Raw genomic sequence first — 10,584 nt, 5'->3', positions numbered from 1 at the left:
ATTATTATACAACTCTCCAAAATGCAGCTCTTCATTTTTGACTTACCTCCTCATTTATTTATCTTTTTATTTATTTTTACAACAGTCTGCCCCCTTTTCTTTTTCTTTGTTTCATCACAAAACAGACAAAACATATATATATATATAGCGAATAAATAAACACACACATAGCCAATCTATGGGAGATTCGAAGCATACCTCACGGAAGATAACTCCAAGAAGACGATACCCAGATTGTTGTTTAGCTTCCAACGCACCAGGTCCCCCTCACCCAACTCGCAATTGTGGCTCGCCACTTCCCAACTCCCCCTCCTCGCTTCTCACCTTCTCTATCGCCTGTCAATTACCGAGATTTTGCCCATTCCCTCAAGAATCGACGACAGCAACTAACCCCCAAAATCCTTTAGCAAAGAAATCAAAACCCTAGCCTTCCTCTAATGTCAGCTCACACTCCTTCACTTCTGCGCAGAATCTTCGATCAAGATCCAAACCCACTTCCTTTGGCAAAACACTGTGTTCACAGAACCTTTTAAAAATCGATTTCAAACATTGGCAATACAGACGACCAACCCCAGCGGCAGACCCAGAACCACCCTTACGGCTCGCCGACGGCAACCTCTACGCTTCGCAGGTAACTCTCTTCCTTCTCGCCTCTCTTCTCTCTTCGTGCCTTCTTGGAGCTCGTCGGCGGCAAGCTTTTTTCCCTTCCACGGCTGTCAACCTTCTCTCCCAGTTGAACTTTGGATTTTCTAGTCTTTCACTCTAAGTGGGATTCTAGGCTTTGTTTAGAGAGAAAACCAAAGGTATACCCAGACACAAATCTTCCCAAACAGTTTTCCTAATGGTATAGGAAACCTAGTTGCAGATAACCATGTCAATAAAACATCCTTGCACACCTTGGGTAAAGGGAGAAGATGTAGGTAGCAACCGGATAATACAGAGTCCCTCTCTGATCTAGTTCAAAATAATAATAATAATAATAATAATAATAATAATAATAACAATAATAATTAATTAATTAATTAATTAAAAAAAAAAAAGGGTCTGCGCAATGGATAAAAGGAGAAGTGGACGAAGTAACCAGAATTTGGACAGCTCTGGTCAAATTCAAAGTACACGAAATACAAAAAAAAAAAAAAAAGAAAAGGGTGAACTCTCCTTTCAAACAATTTCGAACAAACTAAAGTCATATACACAAACTTCTTTGAATTATATATATATATATATATATATATATATATATAAATATATAAATAATAATGTGTATATATACACACATATTCAGGATTGCACCTTTCCGAAGATGAATCCTTAAACCAATCGAACTCTTTGCTACAGACTGCAAATACCTTAAAGCCTTCAAAAAGTCACTTTACTAATAGCTACACAAGCTATCACATTATGCTATGAGCAACTCCAAAATTAGTAGGTCTGCTCTAAACCTATAACTTCAATTTATGAGTTGTCTTCTTCATGGATCGCCTATTCCCAATGTAAAGCTTCAAAAGTTAGTAAATTCATCTCCTCTTTCCCAATGCAATCTCATCTTTATAAAAGAGCAAATACGGAACAACAACAATACAACCAAGTTTCATACTTAAACACCCTCTCTCACTTTGCATTAATATTCAAGGTCTATCACTGCCAACCTCTCCCTCTCCAAGCTTGCCTTGACCTCTTCCTCTCCACCTCCGGTGATCTCAAGCCATTGAATTGCCCGCCATCTTCCCGGACTACCTTTAACCACACCTCTTACCCACATTATACTCTGCTGGGAACGAGTGGTGCTCGCTTCACATGGCACCCAAAAAGAACACTGGAATTGCAATAGCGACATCCCAAGGTGGCGGTAGGGAGACCTTAGCGGAGACCTCGGAACACAACTCCGGCGGCTCTCCGGAAGAACAAACCTCGTAACCGGTTATAGCAAATCAGCTACGTGTATTGACTGAGAGCGTCACCTCCCTTCAATAGAACCAACAACTCTTAATGGACGCCCTGCTAGCCTTACAAAGGGCACCTACGGAGGAGGTGTGGTTAAAGGTAGTCCGGGAGGATGGCGGGCACTTCAATGGCCTGAGATCACCGGAGGTGGAGAGGAAGAGGTCAAGGCAAGCTTGGAGAGGGAGAGGTTGGCAGTGATAGACCTTGAATATTATTGCAAAGTGAGGGAGGGTGTTTAAGTATGAAACTTGGTTGTATTGTTGTTTTTATGTCTCACTGCATATATGATACGTTATATAGGCCGCAGGAGTATTGGAGCCCAAGCAAACTGTTGGACAGGTGGCTCGTTCTCCTCAACTTTGCCAGAAGTGATATAAGCCCTTCTGCCGTCTGTGGCTTGACGGCAGGCGGAGAGCAACGTTTCATGGCAGGCAGAAGGTAACGTTTCGTATATGCATCGGATAACATGAACGTAAGGTCATTGTTGCCTCTTCTCCAAGCTTGGTCGAGATGGAGTTGTCTTAGCAAGAAGACAAACATCTCGACGATCCCATGACCTTAGCCGCCAGTCCAGTATCCTCTGATGATCCCGAGCAGTAGTGCCTGGGTCCTGCTCCCAACCTAGGCATCTAAGTAGATAAATGGGCCAGGGCCCACCTTAGTGTCTAAGAGAACCAGGGGCTCGCCTCCAAGCGACCAAGTAGGAGAATGGGCCGCAGGCTTATCTCGATGTTTAAGAGAGGGGCTCGCTTCTGAGCGACCAAGTAGGAGGTTGGGCCACAGGCCTATCTCAATGTTTAGGAGAGCCATTGTTTATCAATCCAAGTCCAAGTGAGCCGGGAGTTGATTGTATTGTTGTTTGGCCTTGGAGCGAGGTATAAAGGACCATGGGCCCTGGGGCCATGGTGCTGCCTGTTGCAGGGCTCTTCATATCTAGATATATTTGGGCTTATATGTATGCTTCCGCTTAGGCTAAGCATATAGTCTTGGCTGCCTTGGCACATGACGCCCGTAGGGCTTGCCATGTAGCAAACATACGACATGCTCGACGTGGTGCCTTATTGGTCTGCCACGTGGGTGGGGTTTTGGTGATGTGGCACCTGTAGGGCTTACCACATATTGAGCTTGATACAAGTACCCACAATAATGCCCCCTGTACAGATGCTCTTATTGCTAATGAGAGTATTTGTATATGACTATGTTAAAAAGTTTTGAAAAATATTAACTCATGCAGACAAGTATTCAGATAGAGTCGTCTAAAATTAGGCTTTTGATACAATTGGGGCATTTGGATTGCTCATGGAGAGTTTACATTTTAAATTTCATTCGGTGCGAGCCGGCTGGATAAAGATGTGGGCTTGTTGGGCGATGGCTTGATTCCACGGGATCTCTATTACATCACATGAGATTTCAGCTTCATTCCATAGGCACCAAATTCCGTCCGTTACTCTTTCCATGCCGCTAGGAGGTGGGTTCATGGTCTTGGTGTTGGAGTAACCCATGATTTGGCTCATGAACTGGGCCTCGCTTTCCCTTTTTTTTTTTTTTTTTGTGATGATGACGAGGTGGAAGCGTCCGCTAAAATGTAGGTGCATTTAGTGTTGGAGAAAGTTCAGGCGAGCGACGCCCTCAATGTTGAAGAAGAGGATGTTAAGTGGAATGTTGTAGGAGATGTTTGGGTGAGCGTTGTGGGAAGCGCTCTCTTCTCCCATGTTGAGATCTGCAAAGTTCTTTATGCCCCACCCAAGTCCCAAATCTTCATTTGGGTTTTCCAATGGTGTTGATATGATGGAGATGTGGTGGTCTAGATCTCTCTCTGTCGGTCTTTGTGAGAGGATATTGATGCGGATTTTCTCGAAATGTGGGATTAATACCTGATTTGCCTGGCAGGTGGATCCTTGGAGAGTGAGGTTGATTTCTTGGTTTCGCAAACACCAAGTGTAGGATAGTGGTATTGTGTAAAGTTTTGGAATGGTTAGTGCCTTGTACCATCCTCTTATTTTACCCCAGAATTCTTCCGGTACCTCTACGACTGTATGAGCAGATATTGGGTGTTGGATCCAAGGGGATTCGAATAGCAGATCTTGGAATTGCCATGGAGGCATGGAGAGCATCTTTCGAAAGAATTCACACACAGGGCGGCGACGGTGAGTAGGAGTGAAGCTTGAAGCTCTAGAGTTGGAGCTTGAAGCTCTATAGTTTGAGCATCTTTGGTTTGGAGCCTTGTTCACCGGCCGCCAAATGGTGTTATCTCGGTGCCTCTCTCCTCCGGAAGTCATTTAGAGAGAATGGGTTGTTAAAGTTGAGAGGAGAATGTTGGCGAGTAGATATGAATTTGCCTTTTTTTTTTTTTTTGTTGTTGTTGTTGTTGTTGTCGTCCCGTATTTTCTCTTTTATAAAGATAAGATTGCATTGGGAAAGAGGAGGTGAATTTACTAACTTTTGCAGCTTTACATTGGGAATAGGCGATCCATGAAGAAGACAACTCATAAATTGAAGTTATAGGTTTAGAGCAGACCTACTAATTTTGGAGTTGCTCATAGTATAATGTGATAGCTTGTGTAGCTATTAGTAAAGTGACTTTTTGAAGGCTTTAAGGTATTTGCAGTCTGTAGCAAAGAGTTCGATTGGTTTAAGGATTCATCTTCGGAAAGGTGCAATCTTGAATATGTGTGTATATATACACATTATTATTTATATATTTATATATATATATATATAATTCAAAGAAGTTTGTGTATATGACTTTAGTTTGTTCGAAATTGTTTGAAAGGAGAGTTCACCCTTTTTTTTTTTTTTTTTTGTATTTCGTGTACTTTGAATTTGACCAGAGCTGTCCAAATTCTAGTTACTTCGTCCACTTCTCCTTTTATCCATTGCGCATACCCTTTTTTTTTTTAATTATTATTATTATTATTATTATTATTATTATTATTATTATTATTTTGAACTAGATCAGAGAGGGACTCTGTATTATCCGGTTGCTACCCACGTCTTCTCCCTTTACCCAAGGTGTGCAAGGATGTTTTATTGACATGGTTATCTGCAACTAGGTTTCCTATACCATTAGGAAAACTGTTTGGGAAGATTTGTGTCTGGGTATACCTTTGGTTTTCTCTCTAACCAAAACCTAGAATCCCACTTAGAGTGAAAGACTAGAAAATCCAAAGTTCAACTGGGAGAGAAGGTTGACAGCCGTGGAAGGGAAAAAAGCTTGCCGCCGACGAGCTCCGAGACGGCACGAAGAGAGAAGAGAGGCGAGAAGGAAGAGAGTTACCTGCGAAGCGTAGAGGTTGCCGTCGGCGAGCCGTAAGGGTGGTTCTGGGTCTGCCGCTGGGGTTGGTCGTCTGTATTGCCAATGTTTGAAATCGATTTTAAAAAGGTTCTGCGAACACAGTGTTTTGCCAAAGGAAATGGGTTTGGATCTTGATCGAAGATTCTGCGCAGAAGTGAAGGAGTGTGAGCTGACATTAGAGGAGGGCTAGGGTTTTGATTTCTTTGCTAAAGGATTTTGGGGATTAGTTGCTGTCGTCGATTCTTGAGGGAAATGGGCAAAATCTCGGTAATTGACAGGTGATAGAGAAGGTGAGAAGCGAGGAGGGGGAGTTGGGAAGTGGCGAGCCACAGTTGCGAGTTGGGTGAGGAGGACCTGGTGCGTTGGAAGCTAAACAACAATCTGGGTATCGTCTTCTTAGAGTTATCTTCCGTGAGGTATGCTTCGAATCTCCCATAGATTGGCTATGTAGCCGGCCGAATAAAGATGTGGGCTTGTTGGGCGATGGCTTGATTCCACGGGATCTCTATTACATCACATGAGATTTCAGCTTCATTCCATAGGCACCAAATTCCGCCCGTTACTCTTTCCATGCTGCTGGGAGGTGGGTTCATGGTCTTGGTGTTGGAGTAACCCATGATTTGGCTCATGAACTGGGCCTCGCTTTCCCTTTTTTTTTGTGTTTGTGATGATGACGAGGTGGAAGCGTCCGCTAGAATGTAGGTGCATGTAGTGTTGGAGAAAGTTAGGGCGAACGACGCCCTCAGTGTTGAAGAAGAGAATGTTAAGTGGAATGTTGTAGAAGATGTTTGACTGAGCATTGTGGGAAGCGCTCTCTTCTCCCATGTTGAGATCTGCAAAGTTCTCTATGTCCCACCCAAGTCCCAAATTTTCATTTGGGTTTTCCAATGGTGCTGACATGATGGAGATGTGGTGGTCTAGATCTCTCTCTGTCGGTCTTTGTGAGAGGATATTGATGATTATTGTGGGTACTTGTATATCTACTGCTTTTTCTCTGAAACGGCGGACGTAAACGAGAATGTCCTCTCCAAGTCGTTGTGTTTCTCTCATAAGATGAAGGGTGGTTAACCTTTCTTCAACGTAGAAGAACTTGATGTAAAACTTTTTTACCAAGTCTTCCCATGAAGAAATAGAGCCAACAGCAAGGTTGGCATACCACGAGAATGCTCGATCTGTGAGGGATTTGGAGAATTCCCTTATGGGAAGGTTTCGGTCTTCTCGGTGAGCTCCAAGGGCGTCAAGAAAGCGTGAAACATGCTCTCTGGCGTTCCCTTTTCGTCCGTCGAAATGGACAAATTTGGGTACTGTATATCCCACCGGATATGGAAGACTTGCGATGTGAATAGGGTAAGGGGGACGGAGGTTCAATTCTGGAGAGGTAGGAATGTGACCTTTGTTCATCTGAAGTAGGCTATTTATGTGCTCTTTTACGACCTCCAATGTTAATGGCTGGGAAAAGTTCTGATTTGCTGGAAGAGTTGGAGAGCCAGTCGAAGCCACTGCAGTGGGAGCTCCACTAATGGACCCAACGTGTGGTGGGGGTGTCTGGATGGGAGCTAATGGAGGGAGCGAGGGGGCTGTTTGTCCTTCTGCTTGGGTTCGTAAGTCGTTTTGCGTAGCGAGGTTGGCTTCTGAGCCATTCTGGGCTAATGGCGGAGTGCCATTTTGAGATGATGTAGGAGGGTTAGATGATGATGGGAGCGTAGATGCCCTTTGTAAGGCTAGCAGGGCGTCCATTAAAATTTGTTGGTTCTGTTGAAGGGAGGTGACGCTCTCAGTCAATACACGTAGCTGATTTGCTATAACCGGTTAGGAGGTTTGTTCTTCCGGAGAGCTGCCGGAGTTGTGTTCTGAGGTCACCGCTAAGGTCTCCCTACCGCCACCTTGGGATGTCGCTATTGCAGTTCCAGTGTTCTTTTTGGGTGCCATGTGAAGCAAGCACCACTCTTCCCCAGCAGAGTATAATGTGGGTGAGAGGTGTGGTTAAAGGTAGTCCGGGAAGATGGCGGGCACTTCAATGGCTTGAGATCACCAGAGGTGGAGAGGAAGAGGTCAAGGCAAGCTTGGAGAGGGAGAGGTTGGCAGTGATAGACCTTGAATATTAATGCAAAGTGAGAGAGGGTGTTTAAGTATGAAACTTGGTTGTATTGTTGTTGTTGTGTCTCGCTGCATATATGATACGTTATATAGGCCACAGAAGTATTGGAGCCCAAGCAAACTGTTGGACAGGTGGCTCGTTCTCCTCAACTCTGCCAGAAGTGATATAAGCCCTTCTGTCGTTTGTGGTTTGACGGCAGGCGGAGAGCAACGTTTCATGACAGGCAGAAAGTAACGTTTCGTATATACATCGGATGACATGAACGTAAGGTCATTATTGCCTCTTCTCCAAGCCTAGTCGAGATGGAGTTGTCTTAGCAAGAAGACAAACATCTCGGCGATCCCATGACCTCAACCGCCAGTCCAGTATCCTCTGATGATCCCGAGCAGTAGTACCTGGGTCCTGCTCCCAACCTAGGCATCCAAGTAGATAAATGGGCCAGGGCCCACCTTAGTGTTTAAGAGAGCCAGGGGCTCGCCTCTAGGCGACCAAGCAGGAGGTTGGGCCGCAGGCCTATCTCAATGTTTAGGAGAGCCATTGTTTATCAATCCAAGTCCAAGTGAACCGGGAGCTGATTGTATTGTTGTTTGGCCTTGGAGCGAGATATGAAGGACCATGGGCCCTGGGGCCATGGTGCTGCCTGTTGCAGGGCTCTTCATATCTAGATATATTTGGGCTTATATGTATGCTCCCGCTTAGGCTAAGCATATAGTCTTGGCTGCCTTGGCACATAACGCCCGTAGGGCTTGCCATGTAGCAAACATATGACATGCCCGACGTGGTGCCTTATTGGTCTGCCACGTGAGTGGGGTTTTGGTGATGTGGCACTTGTAGGGCTTACCACATATCGAGCTTGATACAAGTACCCACAGACACCTATTATAATATTTATTAAAGTTTGTCTTGCCTGAAATTTTGAAGTTAATTAATTTATTTATTTATTGCACATTATAAAGAAATGTATAAACTAAGTAGATTTATTAGATTGGTTGAGAATATTCATGGCCTTGATTTAAATCGATTCACATTATGGGGAGAGTTATATATGAGCCCACTGCTCACATCGAAATGAAGAGATTGACTATGTATTACTAGCATTGAAATTGTGGTTTAATAATGGCCCCGTTTTACTTTAAATAATATGAAGATAACCATCTTTTCTTACTATAATATGTTTATCACCTTACGTGTCAACATGTTTCGGAGAAAACCATAAGAAATTGAGACAATATATATATATATATATATATTTTATAATGTTCTACATTGCTCTTTTTATGTTTATTTATAGGGTTCCCATGCCTCATATTGGCAAACTATTAAATGGTTAATTACCCATTTTAATCAATTATGCTTGCTTAGGGTGTAATATTCGGATTCATGTTTCGCTAGTAAGCAATGTGGCTCACTCTTCCCTTTCTACCAAAAATAAAAAATAAAAAATCAAAGCTATGAGTTTGTGAATGTACATTATAATAAATAGTCAAATATTTGAGGCTTTATTTTATTTGAAGTAAAAGAGGGCAACCAATAATTTCAAACAAATCCAAATTTACAAACTCAATCGTTACACTCACTTAGGTCACCTGAGGTGACCAAATATAACTGAAATATAAAGGAACAACGAAGAAGCTAGGATGAGAAAACACACACACATAACTGTCACACAATAATCCCACCTCCCTTCTTCTACATACATAAATTAGGAGCATTTACAACAGAGAACATCCAAACAACACTCACAAGTCTCATAGCAGCAAAAGCAGCAACACATCGCAAATAGGCTGCATCAAACATGTTCAAAAAACTTTATTAAAAAAAATCACTAAAGAAGGAAAAACTTGGAAATGCATGAAAGAAGTACAGACCAAGCATAGAGGCAGCCTTTATCCGCTTGACGTTGTTTGACATGATCAACGTATGTCATCTCTTGAGGCGCCGGAGCCGAAGCCGGATCATCCATATTTTTCTCTCTGCTGTTTGTTGGATTATTAGAATTTTGAAAAAAAGGGGGAAAAAAAAAAAGAAAGAGAGGGTACTATTGGCTAAGTATTTCTCAAATTTCTCTTTTATTGAATCAATGTGAATTGGAACAAAAGCAATTGCAGCTTTATTTATAGAGACTAGAAGTGAAGGGGCTTTGATTATAGCTTGGGATTCTTGAGGTATATACCACTCCCACCCACCTCCATGATTGGTGTATAATTTAAATGTCTCAATCTATATCCATTTTTGCAGGGAGTCATAATGCATACAACGATATTTGATCTTAAACAAGAAGCTCCTTATACGTGTGACTTGTGTCTAGTGATGAGATTCGAATTTAGATTAACGATATTTGATGTTACACAAGAAGCTTCTTATATGAGTGACTTGTCAACTCCTAAAAAAGATAAGATTCGAATTCAGATATCACGCTTGGTCACGCTTGGTAAGAGAGCGTCTCATCTAGTAGACAAAAAAGCTTTAAAAATCATTTTAACAGCTTTTTGTTTTGGTTTTTTTTCTGTTTGTTTTCAAAAGTAGCATTTTGAATGCCAATACAAGGTTACTTTTGTTGTCGTCAATGTAACTCTTTTGAACTGACTTCTTATACTCAATCATTGTCTGGCTTGTAATTTTGAAAAATTACAAAGGGCTCATCCAATCAATGTAAAACACATATTACTATCAAATTATTAATTTGTTTTTTACTCTGTCAATTGCCAATTCAATTCGAATTGGAACCCTAAAATTGGAATTCAGTACCATATACAGTGGCACAATCTAGAAGATTAAAAAACTTTGAAAGCGAAATTGATAACATGTATTGAAGTTTTAGTGATATGGATTACTATGACACCTAAGTGAACCTTGTTTAATCATACATAAACTATATGACAAAATAAATGGCAGAATAAAATATGAGATAATAATGAAAGAATTAATGATATAGGGAAACTTGGGGTTTTCATTAAAAATTGAAAATTTTATATGTACAATACCATTGAACACCAAATCTTCATTTAATATTGATGAAATCATATGTATAATGGTAAATTATAATCTAGGTCTCAGTAGCAGCAACTACATACACTCACATAGAGCACTAGTAGCTAGTCTCAAAGCAAACATGCTGAACCTAAAGACTTCTAAAAGAAGATTACCCAAAATTAAAAGAAAGAAAAAAAGATCAGACCACTACAAGTTGAGTTTGTTTGGGATTTGGCTTTTGTAGTGACTTTTTAATTTTTTTATGAGGTGCGTT

At 41.7% G+C, this 10,584-nt stretch overlaps 1 long non-coding RNA gene across 1 annotated transcript; it reads left to right on the top strand.

The window, feature by feature from the left end:
* Positions 1-4,875: 4,875 nt before the first annotated feature.
* LOC145813938 (uncharacterized) lies at positions 4,876-10,035 on the top strand. The gene is made up of 2 exons (XR_014357400.1): positions 4,876-9,502; positions 9,576-10,035. It is a non-coding gene; the product is annotated as an uncharacterized LOC145813938 (long non-coding RNA).
* Positions 10,036-10,584: the final 549 nt, after the last annotated feature.

Source organism: Camellia sinensis, chromosome 15 (genome assembly GCF_055761805.1).
Source record: "Camellia sinensis isolate YWXY chromosome 15, ASM5576180v1, whole genome shotgun sequence".
In the NCBI taxonomy this organism is placed as follows: domain Eukaryota; kingdom Viridiplantae; phylum Streptophyta; class Magnoliopsida; order Ericales; family Theaceae; genus Camellia; species Camellia sinensis.
The sequence above is the reverse complement of the archived record's forward strand: the minus strand, read 5'-3'. Positions and strand labels throughout refer to the sequence as shown.